The sequence below is a fragment of the Ascaphus truei genome, chromosome 14 (genome assembly GCF_040206685.1).
Source record: "Ascaphus truei isolate aAscTru1 chromosome 14, aAscTru1.hap1, whole genome shotgun sequence".
NCBI classification, from domain to species: domain Eukaryota; kingdom Metazoa; phylum Chordata; class Amphibia; order Anura; family Ascaphidae; genus Ascaphus; species Ascaphus truei.
Genome location: NC_134496.1, coordinates 40,908,311 through 40,933,215, shown reverse-complemented (window position 1 = coordinate 40,933,215; position 24,905 = coordinate 40,908,311). Strand labels below are relative to the sequence as shown.

The following is a 24,905-nucleotide window of genomic DNA, read 5'->3' as shown; positions in this document are numbered from 1 at the left end:
TGCCCTATTTCCACATATTCTTTCGTTATTGTGTTCAGTTTGCTTCAGGGTCCATTAAATTCATGTAATAAAACAAGTTTCTGGTTGCTTTGGTCTGAAACACTACTAATCATGCTTGAGAAAACACAATCTGTAACAAAGTTTACTATAATGATATTTTGGGGAAAAGGTAAAATAGCACAAGCGGCCCCCAGACAAACTATTAGTGCCAGTTTTTAGTGTTGCCTAAAAAGTTTCTGAACTCTTAACACTAAAAATGTTCCAGTAATTATAAAAGATTACAATGAAATTTGGAGATAAAAATCAAATATACTCATACGAGACCATGGGAACTCAGTGAGATAACCGTTTGAGATAATAAGGTATTTTATTGGAAGCAATCATTTATCAGAGCAATATTTATCTGTTCCAAATTAGTATATGAACTAGGGAGGGAGTGGCTCAGTGAGAGTTTGAAGCAGGGGAACCTGGTTAAATTCCCGGTGTCAGCTCCTTGTGACCGTAGGCAAGTCACTTTATCTCCCTGTGCCTCAAGCACCAAAAACATAGATTGTAAGCTCCATGGGGCAGGGACCTGTACCTGCAAAATGTCTCTGTAAAGCGCTACGTAAAGCTAGTAGCGCTATACACGAACATGCTATTATTATTATTATTATATACACAATGTAAAATATGGAAATGAACAAAAATGTAAAAAAAGAGAAAAAGTTACAGCTAGCGTGCATGAGGGAAACATACGTTATTTAAAGGTGGATTTGAGGGGATATATATAGATACTGTATATAGATACTGTATATAGTCCCAAGAACTTTATATAGCACTTGGGACTAAAGTAAACAGTCTCAGTCTCTCTGTGTGCATTACTGGAGAGCAGGGCTATCATATGAAATGTGGCACTCTCTCCCTAAGCAGAATAGCCTCTCCATTGCAGGAGAGGAAGGTTATTTTAGATAACAACCTGTTCCTTATTAGAATGGCATATAATGCTTTAATACCATCAAAGCCTTGGCTGTTTTCAGTGGAAAAAACAGTGTCATTTATTGTAGGTTTATAGTTAAGTAAATATATTTGCACATTTATACTATATTTCCCACTTGCAGCACAGATTGTTTTTATCTGGTAAATACAATTATCGTCGGCAATTGAGCAATCCATGACAATCAAACTATTCTACTTTACTGTACATAAAACCAAGCATCGTGGGAATGTTCAAACAGGGTATTTTAGTGCTTACCAATAAAGGTCTTGTGTGTTAATAATGAATATATCTCTCCTGAAAAGGAGTAAAGCTTTTCAGGCAAAGTCACATTCTCTCTGTGAGGTTAGTGAAAAGACACAAAAACTTTGAACACATTTCAAGGCTGAGATACCTTTAATAGACCAGCATATCAAGTGTACAAGGTTATCTTGTGCATAAGCTTTCAAATCTACATAGGTCTCTACCTTATATGTGATCTCTAAATTGGAGATAGGAGGCTAAATGCCTAGTGCTTGAGGTTCATCACCGCTGGGGTCTTCCTTTGTGGAGGTGTTCAGTTGAGTGGGATACTGTAGTTGGAGTATTGACCTCTGTTGTACTGTATATGTAACCCCTCGTTATTTCCCTCAGATATACAACTACTGGGGTGGGGACCTGAGCCCACTCCTCTGTATGGAATGAAACTGGTCAGACAACACAAAGCGACACGTGTCTTTTGGGTCAACAATACTTTATAGGAATATAGTTGTGAAGTCAATCAGTCCAAATACTGACTCTCGACTCAGAGGACCCCAGGTAACCCGCTAATGATATACTACACACATAGGAGCCTGACATATGTAACTATCACTGCGCTAGTGTCCCACAATGTCACAGATACCATCCCGGTGCCGGCACGGCGGTGGAGCTCATTGATGTAGTATGGAGAGTTATAGTTGCAGGTCTGTACTTCGGAAAGGTATGAGCTATGTGTACAGCATTGTAGTAGGGTGATCCCCTGGACTCTTAATCGTTCAGAGTATTCACTGTACCAGACCCTCCTGCTTGGCGGGATAGCACTACCGAACTCTCTGCTAGGGTACTACTGGTTTTCCTCTCACCCACTGTCTGCCTCGGCTTTGGCTGGGGCAGCAACTTCTTCACAGTTTCCTCTCTGAAGCAGTTCTGACATTTATTGACATTCTGCCGGCACCGGAAGTCAGATGCCAGTCAACTTCCGGTGTTACAATGCGTTCCTCCCCTGCCGTCTCCTGTGCGCTCTGCGCCTGCTCCGATCGCATGTCTTCTCCTGCCGCCGCCAAGCCACCGCTGCCCGCTGTTTGAATTAATACCCTCGGTTGACATGGTCTTCTACTGTTCTACAGCTGTCTGACTCCTGTGCTGTTCCGCTCCCACTGTGCCACTGTTAAGCCTGGTAAATGATGGGGGGGGGGGGCATGTGGGATAAAATGTAGTGTCGGTCAACTGAGACTCTACTGTATTTGATATTGAAAACCTTGGTGGTGTTAGCTACAGTACTCATTGTTTGGTCTTCTCCTTGTGAAACTTTTATATACAGTTGGATTCCTTTGCAGGGTTCCTGATTATCTTGTTTAATTACTGTTGCTGTCTCTTCTGTGCAGCTGTTGCTGTCATTCTTTTGGCTCCCTATTAACATGAAGTCCATAAAGTTCACTTGGGAGAAATGTGAGTTTAAAGCAGCCTCCAAGGAAAAATCCAAGTTGGCTATTAAGGATTCTCTAAGAGAAAATGCAGGTAGAGACCCTGCAGTGCACGAATTACCTTAAATTCAGCATAAGTGTAGATCTCCTGGAGCTTACTACCTTCACTATTTTCTTGCTCTAATTACTGTTTTGCTATTTTATCACTTTGCAATTAGCAGTACAGTAGTTTAATTGCTATGAGAAGTCTTCAACTTCTACCGAAAATTGCTTTTTAAAGTGAATCCCACTCAAAAATATAGTGATTAATAAGGTAAAAATCCTCAGATAATATGTTTGCTACACTTTGGACATATGTGGCAGATTCAACAAATATCCCTGTAATGGGGGCTAGTCTGTTATCAGCAGCTAGAGCTGTCGGATGTTGGCCAGAGAATGGTTAATCCCTGCTGGAGGAAGGCAGAGCTACTAACCAGCCCAGCTGAGTGTAGCAGTGGTTTAAAGGGCAGGACATGGAAGTGTTTGTCTCTCTCCCCTGGTCTCTGTACAGACAACATGTACATGTCCTTGCTACATTGACACCAGGGTATGCAGACCGCATGTGCATGTCCTTGCTACATAGTGACACCAGGGCGTGCAGACAACATGTACATGTCCTTGCTACATTGTAACACCAGGGTGTGCAGACCACATGTACATGTCTTTGCTACACAGGGACACCAAGGCGTGCAGACCTCGTGTACATTTCCTTGCTACATAGTAACACCAGGGCGTGCGGACCTCATGTACATGTCCTTGCTACATAGAGACACCAGGGCATGCAGACCACATGTAAGTGTCCTAGCTGCACAGTGACACCAGGACGTGCAGACAACATGTACAGTATGTGTCCTTGACACAGAGGGACTTTTATCAACGGAAGGTCTGGACTTTATGCTGCTGGATTTGATCACAGAAAAGCCTCTGATTTATCTTGCTGTACTTTGGGGGAGGATAGCTGAGCCATGTAGGCCACCTGTGTGTGTCCTTGATACTGTATGTACAGTAGGGACCCCAAGTATCTACACAGACATCTACAGACTTTAATACGCTGGGGAAGCTGTATTTTTTGTTGCTGCATTTGTGGCTAGGAAAAGACGGTATTTTCTGTTGTTGAAACTTCGGCTGATTAAATAAGTCTCATGTTTCCACCTCTGCACACATCTCCTACAATCCACACATTTACAGGACATATAACCTTTGTTAATGCTAATATCTAACTAATGGAAATGCTGTTTTTACTGGCGAAGTGATCTCCGCAGAGCTATGAAGACATGTTTTTTTTTTAAATAGTTAAATGCAGGAATATTCCTGCACAATAAAAACAGCTGAAGTGCATAGAATTTCACAATGAAGTTGAGGGTTTCCATGGAAAATAAAAAGTTAACAAATGGTCCTAAATGGAACTGCATCTTTTCAATTTAATTGACATTTTAATGTTGATCAGAATTTCAACTGAGATAAGGAGATCCGATATTAATCGGGTTTAGTAAAGACTATATGACCTTATCCAGCTTCATTGTAACTGGTTGCAAATCTGGAACATAATGCAGCAAAAAAAAATAACTTTGATGCCTCTCAACCATGTAATAACAAGATCATTTTCAACTTGACAAACTTTGCAGCAATCGTAGAGCAAATACATAACACTCCACTTTAGACTGGACATGATTAGTATATTAGATCTTTGTAATAATTAAATTACATCAAAATATAATATAGTTTGAGACGGAGAGCATATCAGAAATAACTACATGTTAAAGATTGTATTGCAGATGTCATATGATGAGTAATTTCCCTTCATTGCAACCACACCATGAGTCAGTCATAACAATAATCTGATTGGGATACAACTAGGAAATGGAAATTAATTTGTGTTGAAAACTCCAACATATTTTTTTAAATTATGTTTGCTTTGTAAGTGGGAAAATTAGTTTTTTATATTAACTAATCAAACGTTGCAAGAATGTGGGGCTCCTTATAAATATATTTATTTGCAGTTGCACTGTCTGCTTCCCGTGCCAGGTAATGAATGTAGACATGCAACATAAAATGCATGCAGATCGTACAATAGAGATTTTAATTGTTACCTAAATATTTATGGAAGGAACATGAACGAACACGGAATTCACGTGACCTTTATGACCATCCATAGATCGTATTTGGTCTTGGAGTTCTTGCTTCACAGTTATAGGGAAAAGCATTCACTCATTATCCTTACCTTCTCCTTAAGCTAATGTGGTACATGTATTTTTATATTTAAAAAAAAATTAACTGAACGGAGGGAATGTTTAGCAAAAGATTGTCGGTGAGGTAGAGGAGAGTAGAAACTTCATGGCGTAGAGAGAAAACATGTAATCAACACATCTCTTAATGGAAATCCGTTAAAAAGGAGGAGCAGGGGCTGATCAAAGGGAGAATAAAGTTATTATAGCAGCATTTTTAATAGGGTGCAAGTTTTAGGAACTGTGTGGAAATTAGACCAGATAGTTGAATGTCCCACAAACATAAATTGAATGAAGGCACTGGGCCAAAAAAGCATTATAATTAAACCAGGGGTGCTCAACTCCAGTCCTCTAGACCCCTCAACAGGTCAGGTTTTCAGAATATCCCAGCTTCAGCACAAGTAGCTCAATCAGTCCCTGGTTCAGCAAGGTGACTCAATCAGAAACTCAGTCTTTGACTAAGCCACCTGTGCTGAAGCTGGGATATCCTGAAAACCTGACCTGTTGGGGGGAGGAGAGAGAGGGGGCTTGAGGATTGGAGTTGAGAACCCCTGGTGTACAGTAATTCCTTCCAATTACGGATGAGCCTGTGGACTTGCCAAGTTACAACAGAAATCTAATAATAGACAGGGAGGACCTGTTTTATAACATTGATGCCTGCAGCTACATTCTTACACTTGCACCTGGATTTTTGTTCTAAATGTGCATTGGGCTCCCAGTAGTGTTATCAGTAAAGAAATCATACTGGTATATGAACATGTGATTATATGTGGAAATCAATTATATGTATGGAAAAGGGCCAGTCATTTTCTGAGCTGTGGAAATAACTAACAGGCAAAGTTTGTTTGATTACTTTATCTTACATTTTGTATTCCTGCGATGATACTAGCATATGTTAAGAGATTCCCATGTGGATACAGCTGCCGACAGTGAACTGTTCAATTCTCAGAGGAAAGGCACGAACGGCTTGTGTGTTGAATTTCATCAAAACAATAAGAAAGTGAATAGATTTAGGAAGTCAGCTGTGATATTTCGTGGTAAATTAAACTTCCCCATAGAAAAAAAAAATATGCTTATCCTAAAAACAAATCGGGGAAAAAAAGGGCTTTATAAATAAAAAGGCTATTTCGCCTATATAGACCATCATATCATTTTGATTTTAGTCAGCAAACCTAGAGCTGGATGACCCAGTTCAAATCTGTTTTCCAGATTTTCCCGAATTTGCCACTCAATATCCATTCCGCCGTGTGAAATCCTCAGACGGATTGTTACAGTTTCAATCCGCAACGATTCATCCAAAAACCACCATTGGATGCAATCCGTTGGTGAATTTTAACAATCCATCCGCGGATTCCACAAGGCGGCTGGCGGATTCCGCAGATTGGATTCTTCAAATCCGTCAACAGATCGCGGAATCCGCGGATGGATTGACAATGTTAAAAAAAAAAAAAGGCGGATCTCCATTTTTGAGACTGATCCGCTGAGATACAAATCCGCCCATCTCTTAGCAAGACCAAATATTCTTGCAAAGTAACTGATTACTTTTCGGTAAGCATCAAGTATAGATGTGCTAAACCAGAGGAAGCCAACTGCAGTCCTCAAGGGCTACCAACTGGGTCAGGTTATCAGGATATCCCTGCTTCCAGCACAGGTGGCTCAATCAGTGGGAGACTGAGCAACCTGTGCTGAAGCAGGGATTTCCTAAAAATCTGATCTGTTGGGGGGTCTTGAGGACTGGAGTTGGCTACCCCTGTGCTAAACATTCACCCAGGATCGCGAACTAGATTAGACTTGCCCTTTTTCAGGTGCGAAAAAATGTAAAAAAATTATTTTAAAAGATTACAAATGTAAAAAGTTACCGTTTCCAGAGCGTTTATAACTCTCATATGGCAGCTCGCTCCTATTCGGTGCAAAGTATCTGAATCTGAATCTACAGTCTACAGTCTTCAACTGAGCCTCTGATTGAGTCATCTGTGCTGAAGCAGGGTTATCCTGAAAACATGACCTGTCAACGGCCCTTGAGGAGTTGCCCTATTATAGCAGCAGGGCTTCAAACACACCCAGTTTTTTTTTACATAATTGGAACCACAGGGTCCTGCTGAACCTCACTATTCTTAGTGCTAGTGACCTCAGGTTCTCCAGATAATTACCAGTGTATTCACTGGCGCTGGGACTCCCTCCTACAGAAACAATATGCAGCCAAATGTCATGTGATCCATTGGTTCCATTTGCACTATAAGATAACCTAAAAGCCGAAGTGCAAAGAGAACCTGGTTATCAAAGTTCAATGTTTCAAAGTTTCAATGTTTCGATGAGCCTGTGCATGGAGCATAAGAAATTATAAAAGGGAACATTTTCAGTTGCCCACAAAGTGCAAAATCTTTGAAGATTTAGCTGTTGTCGTATTGTTTCAAAATTGGGATGGGTCAGCAAGGGTTTGGCAGGTGGGCTTAGAAAAGGAAAGTTCCCGCATGTGTACTCTCAACACCCCATTTGGTAGATTTTACAACACCTGGCATTATCCATTGAACAGTATAACGACGTTTCAATGATATGTCAGGAACAGCGGTTTATATAGACAAAGTTTTCATTTGGGGAACAACTCAAGAGGAACATGACAAGACACGTAAAAGGCCACTTACATGACCTATAGTGAAGAGGTTACAACTGAATCGAGAACTGCTAGTTCAGGGTCACCGAAATAATGTATCTGGGAGAAAAATAAACACCAAAAGTGACTGCTATTTTAAATATACCTCTAATAAGGAAGAGGCGTGGATGATATTCTGGGAGGGAGAGGGAGGGGTGGAGAGAAGGGGAAGAGAGAAAGGGGGAGGGAGAGGGTTAGAAGAGCGAGAGAGGGGGGTAGTGAGGTGAGAGCAAGTAGCAAGGAGAAATTAAAACCCTCCCAAGTCTGACATTAAAAAATAAATAATACTCATGGGTTTCAGGTTTGGGTTCAATTTTTTGATCAATTACCCAGGCTAAGCCCCTTAAACATGTCACTAGAATTAGTTCACTTTGAAGGGAAGAAATCCTAGGAGGAACTGCCCCTTTAAAACATATAAAGTCAAACCTGGGTGAGAAACGCCAAAAAGAATGCGAGAAGCTGAAAAGGCTTAATACAGAATACCCAGTTGTGAGCAATATGATCCCGGACAGAGGAAAAGAGATGGACAAAGGTGTCAAAATGCAGTCCGCAAATATTGTTTCTGTTGTTCCTGAAACGTTTTTGTTGAAGTGTGCGCATGTATGCAATTCTGCCAGATAAAAGATAGCCGCAATATGGTGTTAAAAATCAACGTGTCTGCTACCTGCCATGGTATTTTAAAATCGTTTCAGACTTGCAAGTCATGTCTAATAAAATTCCCATCACATCCAAACTTGCATACTTATTTCACAAAATGAATAGAGTCTTTGTGAGGTATGGTACATACTCTTCAGGGTACAGTTAAAGTCTTTCCCCAAATGTGCTCTCATCTGCAGTGATAGTATCTTTATAAATTGTTCTACAGCCGAACAAGCCACATTAAAGTTTTAGAAGTCATATGGGGTATGAATATTCAGAAGTTAATTTCAATAACTTGGCGATTAACCCAGAGGCAGAAGCGTCCGCTTAATCATAAGTACTACCTCATCCAATAACCTTTTTATATGAATTTAAAAAAAAAGAGAATTTGATCTTTTGAGATGGAATTGCAGTTGTTTGTGGTAATCCATTCAAATGAAGTGGGATTATTATTATTCATGCTGTGGAAACAGTAATAATTATCAAAACATTCAAATTAAACTAGACTTGACCGCCATTGTATAAAGAAGGGCCCCTTGTGAACCTCACTGTTTAATTATGAGGCTTCAGCGCTCTCAGCACCCACACTGAAGCTCTGATTACCATATTGTTTCCTGGCATACTTTCGTCACTTCTGTCCACACTGCAGCTACTGTGGCCATCTTGGTTAATGGCATTCTGCCTATAAAAAATGAAGGACTTCCTCCAGGAAGTTGCCAGAGCATGGTTTCAGCTTGTTCCAGTCAGACACCTGTGTTCCAGTTTGCTTGTACTCAGCCTGTGACCCCCGACCTTGAACCACTGCCGCCTGCCTCAACCCCTACCGTTGACCCCAACCTTGCACCTCTGCCACCTGCCTCAATCCCAGCCTGTGACCCCGACCTTGCACGTCTGTCACTTGCCACAACCACTACCTGTGACCCCGACCTTGCACCTCTGCATCAATCCCAGCCTGTGACCCCGAACTTGCATCTCTCCCGCCTGCCTCAATCCCAGCCTTTGACCCCAACCTTGCACGTCTGTCGCCTGCCTCAATCCCAGCCTGTGACCCTGACCTTGCACCTCTGCTGCCTGCCTCAACCACTACCTGTGACCCCGACCTTGCACCTCTGCCTCAATCCCAGCCTGTGACCCCGACCTTGCCCCTCTCCCGCCTGTCTCAATCCCAGCCTGTGACCCCCAACCTTGCAACTCTCCCACCTTCCACAATCCCAGCCTGTGACCCCCGACCTTGCACCCCTCCCGCCTGCCTCGATCCCAGCCTGTGACCCCGACCTTGCACCTCTGCCTCAATCCCAGCCTTTGACACCGACCTTGCACCTCTCTCGCCTTTCTCAATCCCAGCCTGTGATCCCCGACCTTGCACCTCTCCCACCTTCCACAATCCCAGCCTGTGACCCCCGACCTTGCACCCCTCCTGCCTACCTCGATCCCAGCCTGTGACACCAACTACTCTGTTCTCAATTCAGGACTATCTCACGGTTCGGTTCAGGTCAGTGATTATACAGTATATCGTACCTCAGCCTGGCAGGTCGCTTCCTGTCTAGAGACGAGCATCGTTACATTAATCAAATAATTTGAAAGTTAAAACAACATATTTAATTGACCAAGACAGCATAATGTAGAACTATTTTTAAAATTAAACAAATAAAATGCACGAGTTCAGAAAAAAACATGATATTCATAAGGTCATATTAAAATATACAGTATTAATAGAACTGTATTAAAGGATAGATGTGTGCATATATTTGTACTTTAGGTCATATTATTGCAAGATTTTGTGTGTTGATGCTTTCCAAAACATGTTCCAAAATAATTTCCAAATTAGATTTACTATTTCAAATTAGATAAAACTGACGAATGAGAACATATTCCCAACAACAAATTATGAGAAGCCTTTTTGTAAAACTTCAGTATAATTATGGTAACACGTTAACATTTTCAATGTGCTTCTTCCACGATTAAAATAATTAAGCACATTTATATATCTTTTCGCAACATTATCTTCGTGAACCATGTGAAACATAAAAAACAAAGGATTATTATGCATTTAATGGACCAATATTTTATTCCATTTTTATAATTTCCTGAGTATTTAATAGCTGTGCACATTTACTGTAGATCCAAAAGTCAAACTGTGAAAAAGAATAGTGTCAAAAGTAAACAACTTCAAATCCAATTGTTGTTGTGTTTTTTTTTATGGGCTGAAAGAAGATGACTTCACCGCATATAGAATATGGAACTTAGTGAAGAAAGTGAAGCTGTTATCAGGGAGGATTTCAGACTGTTCTTTCGTCATTAGTGGTCATGGAATAGAGAGGCTGACACTGAAAAGAAGGGTGCAAAAAAAGGAAGAAAAGGGTGAAGATAAACAGTAATGCTTTAACCCTTTGCGTGCTGGAGGGGCCGCGGAACCAGAGTTCCACGGACCTTCTGGAACGGCGCTGCCACATTACCCTGTCAGTCCTTAACCCGAAAATGGAAGAGGAGTGTCCCTAGACTTCAGTTTGCGTTCTGCGCTCCGTGGGAATGCAGGACACTATCAAAGCTGGGGGGGGGGAGCACTCTTTGGGCATGAAGTAGCCACGTTGTCATGTAGCCCCAGGCGAGCCAGAGCCCATGGCGTAATGACTATGTCTTGGGGCATCCAAAGGGTTAAAGAGAACAACAATGTACAACATCTTAAAGTGCTCACGTAACGCTACCAAAAAGATAATCCCTTATACAGTAGTTTTTATGGATATTGCTAAAATACTTCTGCATAAGGCCGCACTTATAGTGCCGGCGACGGTGACGCGACGTCGCCCGAACACAAATACATTGCCGCCGCGTGCGCTTATAGTGTGTGAGACGGCGATGGAGCGACGGCGCCGTCGCAAAACTGGAATCCGGCAACATTTGATTTTTCGGGGGCTGTCGCGTCACGTGGACGGCCCTTGAAAAAATCAAATTGCCGGAATCCCACGACCCCGCCGCCCGGCGAAACATAACTTTCGGCGACGGGTGATGTCACCCGCCGTGTCGCCGTCGCCATTGACGGCACTATAGGCACGGCCTTAAGCTGAAGCAAATACACTGCGCCAGCTGTCTTTTCAACCACGCACAAGCAAACATACTGAAATATACATATCATTTTGAGTTATGGACTTTCTACATTGTAATAAAATGTTTTTTTGTATCTTACATTTGTTTGCTCTTAATCCCCCCTAAATAAGCAAAAGTTAAGGCCACAAACACCAAAAGATAACTTTGTGCCGTGGATAAACAATGACAAATGGTGTGTTCATACAAGCAGATGGCAAAGTCATTTCTGAACAAGATATAGTTTATCACAAAGAGCTTGAAGATGTCTTGCCGATACGATGAACCAGAACTAGAAATGTGTCACTTTAACATTACCTTATTTTCTTCTAACTGATAATTGTTTTCATGGTACATAAGGCAGCAGTTCTCAACTCCAGTCCTCACAACCACCTCCCCCCCGGCCAGGTTTTCAGGCTATCCCAGCTTAAGCACAGGTGACTCAATCAGAGGCTCAGTCAACGACTGAGCTCTGATTGAACCAGATATCATCAAAACCTAAACTGTTGGAGGGTCTTGAGGACTGGAGTTGGGAGCCTCTGACATAAGGTACTGTATTAGTTAAAATACCACTGGGGTGTTGTAGCGGGGGGGGGGCACAATAAGCTAAATGGAGCAGACACCATTTAGGTTGAATTAGGCACTTGAGGAAAAGGGGTGGGGGTGGGGGGGGGGTAACATGCCTGCTACATCTGTATATGTAGATATGGGTTTATTCAAACATAACATGGGTAACAGTTACACATATTGTAACCTATACATTACTGACTAGCGCTGGCTGTGGATTCATTCAAAGTTTTTTCTCTTTTTGTTGGCCTAAAATGCATTAACATAGGCACAGGTAATGAAATTGCAGATAAATGTGTAACATGTTGGCACCACCTTCTGGAATGAGATTAGTTGAACAGAGTAGACCCAAACAGTGTTAGCATCATTTAGTAAACCTGGACCTATGTCTTAAAGCTGCCGTTCAAGCAATATCCTACGTATGTTTTTTTAAATAAATCAGTTCGGTACTATGAGAAAAAAAAGTAAACCATTTTTAAAGACATTTTTCATGTATTCTAATGTAGCAAGCATTTCTGTTTCTATAGAAACCATTTAAAAAGTCACACCCCCTTCCTCTTCTGAGACTGGCTCTGGCGCATTGCCCTCTCTTTAGCAGTGCACCAATTGTATCTAGTGCCCGCTTGGTCACATGATCTTCCACACAGAACTTTGCATCCTGGGTACTATTGTGAATGAAATACCCCCGATTTGGCAATCGATTACAGGAGAACGGATTCATCGGCAATTTAACTAATCACTTGTCAGTGTGCAGATTGTATTGATGAACATATTGAATGGGGGGGAATTTGTATTTATTTTTTGTTCCCGGAGCATTGGCAGTGAATTACACAGAGGAAAATCTCGCGAGAGCCGTACAAGATCTGATCACCTGATGCGGAAGCACTTGCCGGTGTGAGGAGGTCTGGAAGTCGGCGTTCTATACCACGAGTGTGAGAGACTCGCTAAACACTCTCTACTGCCCGTTTTTAACTCATAGAATGTGAGTTAAATACCTTTGTTTTTATCCTTAGATGTTTTATTAAAAGGTTTTACACATATGTTTCTCCTTTTATTCCCTACCCATCCCTTTATTTGAGATCCACATCAAGGTACAGTCTGCTAAAACAGACTCAACGTGATTGCTGCAAGGAGCCTTCAGGACAAGCCCCTCCAAAGATCCAGGAGCCCGCTTGGTCACATGATCTTCCACACAGAACTTTGCATCCTGGGTACTATTGTGAATGAAATACCCCCGATTTGGCAATCGATTACAGGAGAACGGATTCATCGGCAATTTAACTAATCACTTGTCAGTGTGCAGATTGTATTGATGAACATATTGAATGGGGGGGAATTTGTATTTATTTTTTTTAAACGGCAGCTTGAACTGCAGCTTTAAATGTGCAGTTTCATAATTGAGCTAAGCTGTTCCTGTCTGTTAACATTAGACAAGTATAACTATTTATTTTAAGTTTATCTTGACAATGCTTGTAAACATTGTAATTTGGGGTTAAAGGTGGGTTTTATTTATTGCTCCCAATTTGTAACATTTTAGCACAAAGACATTGCTCACATTAGGAGTTTATTTTTCATCTGACTTGTCAACAAAAAAAAAAGCTTCTTTTGCATTTAGTTTATGCTCACAACGCCTAAATCTTGCCAAATGAAATTGTATTTAAAACCAGAGACAGAACATGAAACACAGACAGAGCTCAGTGCACATCCAGTGAAGAATGATTTATAATAAATCTGTCAAAATTAGTTGCATAGTTCTAAGTCTGATTGAAGCTCTTATTAACCTGTACATTACCAGGAAAAGCACTCTGTATTAGAGTTGTCGCAATCAACCTGTAAGCATGTTCCCCTGAGAGTGGGAAATGCAATGGAGTGAGCTTTTAACCATTTAAAAGTGGGAGGGGTGAGCTTCAAACTAGGGAGGAGGAGCCACCCTCCAAATCAGCCATGACCAGCTGAACAAGAATTGTAAAACATACAGGACACCTACAAGTTCATATTGAATCCCCAAAATAATGACAACATATATATAAGCATATAAGTGTCACAGAGGAGTGCTACTGAGCATGGCAATATATATTTAAAACCAGAGACAGAACATGAAACACAGACAGAGCTCAGTGCACATCCAATGACACATATACACGGTACAGTGCCTAAATATATATATATATATATATATATATATATATATATATATATATATATATATATAGATATATAGATATATATATATATATATAGATATCTTTCGAATAAAATGGTCTTTTAGTTTAACTCTTTGGCCAAAGTGTTGTAACATCCAATATGACAAAAATACACAGTGAAATACCTATATATCTCTTGAAAAAGGGTCATTTAGATAACCCTTTGGCCAAAGCGTATAAGCCTGCGAGCCACTTCAAGGCATGACCAATTTGCAGGTCCTAACACTAGCTAATTAAAATTCTTATTTACCCCTATAATTAGAGGAAGAATGGTCCTAGCATTGAACCTCCAAAACAGCTGAGACCAGCTGGACAAAGTTAACAAACACACAGATACCCAGCAAGCTCTTAGAAACCCACCAAAATTACCACAATATATATATATATATATATATATATATATATATATATATATATATATATATATATATATATATATATATATATATAATGTATTTGTGTCCAAAGGAATGCTACTGGGCGTGGCTAAATCTATACAACAAGAAACAAAGAAGTCCAGAGCAACATCCAATGTGACAAAAAATACACAGTGAAATACCTATATATCTCTTGAAAAAGGGTAATTTAGTTAAGCCTTTGGCCAAAGCGTATAAGCCTGCGAGCCACATCAAATATGCAAATCAGTACAAATATCTTTATTATAGTAGAGGAATTACTAAAAAAAACTCCCCCATATTGCTACCAGAAGAAAATCTAAGCACAAGCAAAAAAAAAGACGAAGACACAATGTTTGTTGATACATTGCAAGTATTTATTCTCACCTATGCTTTGTTACTTCTGTAGCCATACGGTTGTATTCCTTGTTATGTAACATGTACTGTTTTATGTGTGGTTCTTTGAAAACAATAAAAAAATTGAAACAAAAAAAAACTCCCCCATTTTAAACCACTCTTTCTGTGTCAGATTATTGGTTGGATGGGGTTCATGTCCTAGGCAAGAGGTGCTCATCATCAGTCCTCAAGCCACCCCTCCCGCCCATCCCAATAGGTGAGGTTTTCATGATATCCCTGCTTCAGTACAGGTGGCTTAATCAGTCCCCGCTTCAGCACTGGTGGCGCAGAGGCTTGGTCTTTGCATGAGCCTCTAATTGAGCTGAAGCTGGGATATTCTGAAAACCTGACCTGTTGGGGGAGCTTGAGGACAGGTGTTGAGCGCCCCTAGGATAGGTGAGATTATACAGGCAAACGGTTATGCAAAAGAGGCAGAACTGGTGAAAAAGCGCTAAAAGGCTCATTTCCCTATAAGGAGTCACACTGTACCAAATTTGAAAACTTTCACCATAACTTTCATGCACAAAATGAATTCTTAACACGGGCACTGAGACCACAAATAGGAGCAAGTTGATAACCAATAAGGGAAGTAGTGAGAAATAGGGGCTTGTAGTTGTAACTAAATGTACAGAAGAAGCCATCATTTGGAAGATTCTTTGGGCACCTAGAAATGTGTGTTAAGATTATTATGCAAAACATGAAACCAGTTTCCAAAGGCCCTGAAGTAGTAAACTGGCTACAATTTCATTTGTAAAACATACAGGACACATACAAGCTCATATTGAACCCCCATAATAACCACAACATATATAAGCATATAGGTGTCACAGAGGAGTGCTACTGAGCATGGCAATATATATTTAAAACCAGAGACAGAACACATGAAACACAGAAAGAGCTCAGTGCACATCCAGTGAAACTTATACACGGTACAGTGCCTAAATATATATGTATAGATAACTATTAAATAAAATGGTCTTTTAGTTTAACATTTTGGCCAAAGTGATGTAAGCTCTTGAGCCCCTACACGGCAGACCACATCTCAAGGGTACCTAACACTAATATAAATTCTTAATAACCCGTACATTATCAGGATGAATGATTTATAATAAATCTGTCAAAATTAGTTGCAACTGTGCTCTGGACGTCTTTGTTTCTTCTTGTATACATTTAGCCACACCCAGTAGCACTCTTTTTGACACATATACATATATATATATATGTTGTGGTAATTTTTGGGGGTTTCTGAGAGCTTTTAATGGAGCTTCCCTTCAACATTGCGTCCTTGATTTCCTGACAAAATGTGTTAGCAGGCACAATAACGGTTGCTACATCTGTATTTAAAATGTATTCTATGGTAATAATAACTTTATTTGAAATACTGTAGCTCTATGAGGACTCAAATAGCTTCACAATTACGGTATAGTGCGCAGTACGCAGCACATAAGAATGTTACAGACACAGTCCCTTCCCGGATGAGTTTACAATCTGTTTATGGTGCGTGAGGCAGAGGGAGATAAAGTGACTTGCCTAAGGTCACAAGGAGCCGAGACCGGAAATTGAACCATGGTCCCCTAATTCAAACTCTGTGTCAGTGTTTTTACTCACAGAGCCTTTCCTTCCCCCTTTTGTACATGCATTATGTGTGCAACATCAGTACATTCAGATTCGATTACCATTGTATTTAATTAGCATATACCTTTGAAATAAATAACGCCACAAAACTGGCATTTAGCATTAATTATGAACATAGACAATGTTTGAAAAAAAACCTGAAAATAATACCAGCTGTTAAAAAGTCTCTAATAGCTTGCGCTTTAGTCAATTGAGCTGACAACAATTTTTAATTGGGTATTGATTTAATTTAAGTACTGCATATACCAACCTTTCTACTAGTGCAGCTCTACTGGCTGGAAATTGAGAGAAACAAGTAGAACAGAGACAATAAAAAATGTCAATATATTTTAGCAATAAATTATCTTTTTAACTAACAACTGTAATTATTTTCAAGTTAATCAATCACGCTATTATGACTCAAAACGTTATGCATGGTTTGAAAATCTGAATGATTTGTGCTACTACATTGAAAATTATTACCCTGCAGACAAATACTTGGTCCCCAATCTGGTTAAAATAAAATATTTCTCCATTATCTTATGTTACCATGCCTGGCTCGGGTACTAATCTACCCTGCCTGAAATGTAAATCCTGGTATCAGTGCAGGCAGTGTTAGGCCCAATCCAGGGTTTCCCCCACAAGCAAACAGCTCCCTTGAGTGACAAGGGGAGAGGCAGGCTAAGGCCTGTGTTCTGCCCAATAAGGGGCTCAGACCTTGGACCCTCCCCCTCGGTACTTAAGGGGCGGCATCATCAAATTGAGTCAGTCTGTCTCTCCCTTGAGAGAGCATATCATAAAGCATGGGTACAGGGCTCTGGCCACCTTCCATCACCTCCCCTAGGGGAGTGGAACTGATACCTCTGACTCCACAAGGGAGTCAGGGAAGAGCTAGGGCCGCCCTTGGTGCACATGGCCAGGGGTGTGAGTCCAGGGACCTTCCTGAGTCTGGAGGCCGATTGCAGTGTACGCTGTGTGTAGTTGCAGTGTGCTGTTGTGAAGAATAAAGACCGTTTCTGTTAAAATATACTTCTGCCTGGGCATGCAGTCTGCCTAGGGAAGTAGGAGAGAGTTCTTCCACTATTCTGGCATTTCCTACAATATAATGTTAGCAGGTATGTAGGCGGACACTCACAGAGGTATGCAAGGGAGACTGATTAGGGTGAAATTAAATAAGCCTTTTATTGCGCCTTTTCCTTAACATCAGGAAACCATCCAAACAAGGGGTAAACAAAGCTTCTATTCACTTGGGAGTATTTCTAGTGAAATACTATGCGGTTCACAATTCCCTTAGATAAGCATGTCTCCCAGCCCCAAACATATAGCATGAAATGAACAGATATAAAAAGTCTTGTAAATAAAAGTCTTATCTGTTCCTTGTGGTTTGGAGGGGAAATCTTCTCTGTCCCTGGTTCAGCTCCCTTTTCCTCAGGGTGTGTCAGCATTCAGGTTTAGAAGTTTCCCCTGTGTCTTGAAAGCAGCTCTGCTATTTCTTCTGGCAGAGCTCAAGACAAGTGTCCCTTCCCTGGTTCAGCCCAGTTGTGGACTAAGGAATCTCTGCTCTGTCTCCAAAGTTCAGCTCAGGTGTGAGCAAAGGAGTCTATCTTCCTGTCTCAAAAGACAGGCTTTTCTAAGCAATCTTAATTAGGCAGGTGGTGTTTGTTAATTGACTACCAGCAGTTAACCACCACACTGCTAAATTAGAGGCACATTACTTGAACAGGGATAACTCCCCTGTTACATACCTCCCCTGTTCTTGGGACGCTCGGGCTTGCCACGGCCAAAGCCAATCCTTCCACTCTCATTCTAGATATCTCTGTGACTTGAATGAGAGTGGATGGAGGAAAAGAACCCTCAGTCCTGCTGGGATTGGGGCCCTTTCTCCAGTTTATTCGTGTCTCCTCCCGAAGGTGCTTGAGATCAGCACCCCTCAGTCGCTCAAGGAGGTCTTTTTCTAAGTATAGTCTTTTTGCTACGTGCGCGGTCATGAGATTTCCCTCGCGTCGGGTGCTCGTCTTATTGTAGGCATACTGTATGGCAGCAGTTGCAGAGCGTTTAAAAACAGCCCTTTGAGTTTTCCACTCTTGAAGCTGTCTCTCTGCCCTTTTCCCACTCAATGGGGTTGCTAGTTCAGCCTCTTTGGGGTTAAGTTGCAATTCCACACCCACTTCCAGAGAATGTCCCATCTTTTCAGCTTCATCAGCTAAGGATTCTTCTGGTTTTGATTCAGCACGTGTACCTTCTTTTGTTGCTCGTTGGGTGGCTGAAGGTTTTGCTAGTGCTTGTTTAGGTGTTTCAAATTTTGCAACCTTGTCTTTCAGACGAGCGGTATTCCCAGCTCTCACTGTACCCTTGTCTTCATGGGTTTTTGTGGCCGTGGGATACTAAAGCTTAGTCAGGGTCAATACTTGTCCTTGTAGGACTGTAATCTCATCCGCGAGAGATCCCTGTTTTTTGAGTGCGTCTTGCAAGTCTCTTCTCAGGGAATTTATCTGCACGCTTTGCTTTCTCTGAGTTTGCTTCCACATTTTTATTGCATTGTGAAGCACTATGAATTTCTTTGCTCGGGCCACAGTTACTTGTTTTAGTTTCTGGACCTTCTTGTGCTCCCTTTTGTGCCGGGTCACCTGGGTTCTAAGCTTGGCCTCTAGCGATGCTTTGGTGACACTCAGGGTAGCCTTCAGTTTCTCATGCTGCTTTGCGGGGACATACTGGGTCATCAGACGTTCCTGCAGCACTTGAATTTATTTAACAGCCTGCAGATTTTCTTCCTGCAGAGTTCGCTGCTTTTCATCGGCCTTCTCGAGGTGCGTACGCAGACCTTGCAGTTGGTTCTGCAGTCGGTGCTCTGCTTCAAACTTCTCACCTTCCAAAAGTCTATTTATTTCTTTAAGCTCGTGCAGCTTTTCATTTTTTTCCTTGACATCGTTTGTCAAATTAAAATTTTCTTCTTTGAGTTTGACGTTTTTTCTTTGTAATCTTAAATTTTCTCCTTTTTCAGTCTCTGTACTATTCAGGGCCTCTTTGCAGTCCTCCTTCCATTTACGCACATCTGCTTTGAGAATGACAGTCTCCTGGCGTGAGACTTCCTTCTCTAGGTTGAGGGTCTGAAGCTCCTTCTGGGAGACTTGGAGATCTGTATTAAGATTTACAATTGTTTCTTTAGAAATGTCCAGCTCCTCAGTGAGACGGTGGAGTTCCTTTCTGGAAACTTGCAGGTCTGTGCGGAAGCTGTTGGTCTCATGATGTGAGGCATCCAGTGCTCTGCGGAGTGTCTGAACCTCTTTCTGAGATACGTCCACCTCTGTCCGGACACTGTTGATCTCCTGTTGTGAGGCATTCAGCTCTATGCGAAGAGTGTGAACCTCTTGCTGGAAGACTGTCATCTGCTTCAGTGCCTCCTCATACTTCCGCTTGAGCTTAGTCATCATTTTATCAGATTGGCTTTGCTTTTCATCAATGCCGGAAATAGTAGCATTTGCAGTATCTAGCTAAGTCTTGAGATCGTCCAATTCTGTTCCAGATTCAAAGTACATTGCGAGCACCGTCTTCTGTAACTCAGCATTATCTTCTCTCTCAAGTTTCAATTGTTCTCGAAGTAGATCACAGTCACGCCTGGCAATTTTCAGGGTGTCTTCAGGGCTGGTCAAGGGATCGTCACTCACTGGTTCTGGCTCCGCTTCCCTGGGATGACTGGTTGAGGGTTCCTCACTGTTGGCACCGGACAGACACTTCTTTGGGGTACATGACTTCTGCCTTGGGCCCTCTGGATATTCGGTTATCCGCGGGACAAATTCTCCATTTTCTCTAGGCTGCAGGGCATCTCGGTCCCCCTTTTTCTCCACAGGATCTGCGGACGTGTCTGTTCCTTCCACGGTACATGAAGAACCGCTTTTCTTTTTCTTTTTTCGCCTTTTTGTTTTGGATGACACCGTCCCTTCAGGGATACTGGGGTCTCCATCTTCATTTGAAATTTTAGCAGCGTCACTGGATCCCCCCGGCTTTTCTTGCAACTGTAATAGCTGACGGAAATATTTGGTGATCCACTGCTCCCGCTCTTTCTCCTGCTGATCATATTCGTCAAAGGGAGCGGTCTTTTCGGTTCGTGCCGAGTTCAGGCACCCCCACCATTCTTGGGGTGTTTTGTGGGTGTGACTCGGTTCGAGTTCAGCGTAAGAGATGTCTTCCTCTTTATTGGACTGGAAGGGCCACTCTTCCGTGGGGTAGGGTTCATTACAGGAACGCTGCATCTTGTCCTCCATTTTTAGGCTATCAGGTGTAATTTTCTTCCTGACCTCAGGAGGCGCTATTGCAGCTGTTGCCACTGTATTTGCTAGAACCCCCAATTGTGGTAGTCCTACAGGTGGGCATATGTTGCTTGTAGAGGTCATAGCTCTCACAGGCATCTCTGTAGACTTTTTCTTTCATGGGTAAGTTTTATAATATCAGCAGAACTGTGCATGCATTTTCTCTCATCAGATATACAAGATGTACAGTTGCTAGGTAAAAACGTCTATTTGCTTTAAACCATTTACTTGCTAGGTATAATCTCTCATTAGGTATGCTGAATGTGTAGATGCTAGGTAAAAACGTATTTTTGCTTTACACCATTTACTTGCTAGGTGCAATCCCTCCGCTTCAGCAACAGAATTTGGTTTTCTGCTTGAGTTCAATAATTTTCAGTCTCATCTTTGGGTATTATGGCATTCACACTTCACACTTTGGTGTCTGTTTTGCTCCCAAGATATATAGGCAGACTTTTTTTACTTGCAGAAAAAAAAAACATTCTTTGCAGTGGAATATTTCTTTCACTCCCGGCAGGGTGACTCAACACTCAGCAATTGGCTTTGGAATACCTTTTACACAGTTCAGCAATCCCTTTTTCCCCTGTAGGGCAATTTTACACTCAGCATTTGTTTGCGAAAAATTCCCCTGCTTCAGCACAGTCTTACATCAATTTTCACACTTTTCTGCATATACTCCATTCACAGCTGGTAGTCCTATGTGGTGTGGCAACCTTTATTTGCAAAATCAGTACCGCTCGTGGGTCACCATCTGTATTCACTGCTTCAGCGAAACTTTTGAAAACAACAAACACCTATCCCTTTTTAAGGGCTGACTCACTTCTTGAACCCTGACTATGGCTGGAAGGCAAAACCCCTATTTCAATGACCATATTACACTTTGTGATAGGCAAATAAGGCTTAGCTGCTTCAGCAGTCTCTCTCCTCTTGGGATTGGGGAAAAGAGTCCATCTGTGGTTTTGTAAGTTTCAGTGCAGTGGTGTGTATCACTTTAACTCTGATCTCTGCTGCATGAGATTTTTTTTTTTAAGTTGCTCAGACTGTTTGTAGGCAAAAAGCATAAAAAAATATTTTCACATAAAAAATCTCCGGTCCTTTTTAACTTCAAAGACACCTCTCGTCCCACTTCGGACACCATATGTACACGGACGCTCACAGAGGTATGCAAGGGAGACTGATTAGGGTGAAATTAAATAAGCCTTTTATCTAGTGAAATACTATGCGGTTCACAACTCCCTTAGTTGTTCACAACTCCCATGTCTGCCAGCCCCAAACATATAGCATGAAATGAACAGATATAAAAAGTCTTGTAAATAAAAGTCTTATCTGTTCCTTGTGGTTTGGAGGGGAAATCTTCTCTGTCCCTGGTTCAGCTCCCTTTTCCTCAGGGTGTGTCAGCATTCAGGTTTAGAAGTTTCCCCTGTGTCTTGAAAGCAGCTCTGCTGTTTCTTCTAGCAGGGCTCAAGACAAGTGTCCCTTCCTTGGTTCAGCCCAGTTGTGGACTAAGGAATCTCTGCTCTGTCTCCAAAGTTCAGCTCAGGTGTGAGCAAAGGAGTCTCTATTCCTGTCTCAAAAGACAGGCTTTTCTAAGCAATCTTAATTAGGCAGGTGGTGTTTGTTAATTGACTACCAGCAGTTAACCACAACACTGCTGGATTAGAGGCACATTACTTGAACAGGGATAACTCCCCTGTTACAAGGTGCATTTCAGAAATTGCTTTATCAGCGAACCCCAAAAATATATAAGGCCACACTTACATAAGCTTACAAAGGGAAAAGTGGGGAGACAAATTAAATTCCAATAAAGAACTGATGATTGAAAACTGGAGACAAAGATTTGGGGCCTTATCTTATTCATTAAATTGTGATAGTGCCGATCGGGGCACTGTTGCACGTAAACTACCATTAACGTCATTGGGATTTCCATGTGATAGCGTTCCCACTTTCGTTATTATTTAGAAAATCATTGTCTAGTTTGGCGAGTCGGACTCTTGGCTTAAATGACATGAACCAGTTATATACGAGGGCAGCTTGTAAACAGAGCGTTATACCTATTGTAAATAAGTATTAAGTAATTAGATTGTAAGCTCCTCTGGGCAGGGACTCCTCTTCCTTAATGTTATGTTTATGTGTAAAGCACTTATTCCCATGATCTGTTATTTATATTATCTGTTATTTATTCAATTACCACATGTATTACTACTGTGAAGCGTTATGTACATTAATGGCGCTATATAAATAAAGACATACAATACAATACAAGTATGAACCTGAAAATAAATAATTGTAACATCTTTACCCAAGGGAAATATTTAGGCTCGATTTAATTTATTAAAGTGTTGTGGTTGCAAAATAGGTGTGAAAAATGCTTTTATTGGGATGCTTTATTTCTGATAAATCTAGTGATGTTGGAACCCAGTTTGAAAGCTATGAGACCTGGATACATAATGCCCTAAGTTTTCCATAATGCCCTAAGTTTTCCATAACTCAAACTGGTACCTTTCCAACTGGCTAAGATTAAACAAATGACCTTCCGTTCATATCTGTGTGTTTTTGTTAACCCACAAAAATGTTAGTTGAATATCTGCTTTCCCATTGAGGTTTGTACTTTTCCTTTCCAGCCGCATAACTTCCAATACTGTGCAATTCAGTCAACTTCAGTCAACTTCAGATACCGTGCAATTCAGTCAAGCAAATATTTAGTAAGATGATTCATACATTAAATTTTTGTTGTTTACTTACATTTTTTTTATGTTTTTCCCTCTGGAAATAAGCTAACCACTATCTTTAATTATATTACTAACTATGTTCCTCTTCTCTACCTGTATATGTGTATTCTGTAAAATTATATTTTTAATATTGTGAGATTTTAATATAAATGCCTATTGTCCATAAGTATCAAACCGTAATGTTTTGTCCTTAACTATTATATTTGCCCCAAACTACCACAAAGTGCCAACTAATATTTAATTTATTTTGATTTCAGTGTATTATCTCATGTATATTTTTATTTATATAGAGTCCCCTAAAGCTCCCTACAGACCACCGATCGTGGATTTAAACTGTGCACACGCCGCCAGGATGCCAGGCGCGCGTGCAGCTGTGAGGACTGGGGCCGTAGCCTAAGTTATATGGAACTTGATGGGAAGCCCATGGCGAGATTTGAGGAGGAGATAATACATTGATCTGTGAGAAAGTGTAATGTCACATTTATAATTGTATGTACTAATAATTCTTAATCACCATATTAATAAGAAGGTAACAAAGTTTTTTTTTTACGCAAGGTACAGTGTAAATCTCCTACTGTAATTAGATCAAAATGCTGCATTAAGTATTAAATATTGGAGTATAATGTTCATTTTGAATATTTCATCCTGTATTTTAAGTGACATGTTTGAAGCAGAGAATGGACAGGGAGAGAGCTCCCCTCGTGGGTTGTCTATGGCAATTTATAATTTGGTCCTAATTAATTTAGGATAAAAATATTTTGCATCAAGCTACAGAAATAGGAATCACATTGGAAACAATATCATGATTTATCTGGATAAGTAGTACTGTATCACCAATATTTCTAGAGAAGTTGAACCATTTGCTGGTTCTTAAGGAATTACAATTATTTCTGATCATTTTAACAAAGGAAAAAGTTAGAATTTGAACTTTGAATTAATTGTGTGGTCACATTTGTGGCACAAAAAAATGTACAAATACACAAGGTTGAATGGCTTTTAACATAATTATTTTTCTGGTGAATTCTCATAGTTTGGCATATGGTTTCTATGGCAAAATACTAAAATGCTGTTGTTGTTTTTTATCAGCAAATAACTCCCACTTCTACCAACAACAAACTCAATCATCTTTGATAGAACTTCTGCTCTGCAGAGATTATGCGAATAATTATCTATAAAAAGGAACTGAAATTGAATTCAAGTCTCTGGATGTTAATTTGTAAACACAGTCACCCTGCAGATACATAAATAAGGTTTTATTTTTGTGTGGGCTCTCTTCTCTTCTTACTTGGACAAGAAAGAAAATGAGAAGTGAGATATGCAAGAGGGTTTTCTGAAGGTTAATGACCCGTATCCATCATGCAAGTGGACATGCACATTGTGTCTAACCAGTCCATGTCCTCCAAATACAAGATGCCTGCACTC

The 24,905-nt window shown here is 40.9% G+C and overlaps 1 long non-coding RNA gene across 1 annotated transcript; it reads left to right on the top strand.

The window, feature by feature from the left end:
* The first annotated feature begins 2,242 nt into the window (after positions 1 to 2,242).
* Positions 2,243 to 24,656, top strand: LOC142465418 (uncharacterized). Its single transcript, XR_012787880.1, has 3 exons — positions 2,243 to 2,393; positions 23,376 to 23,456; positions 23,774 to 24,656. It is a non-coding gene; the product is annotated as an uncharacterized LOC142465418 (long non-coding RNA).
* The last annotated feature ends 249 nt before the right edge of the window (positions 24,657 to 24,905 follow it).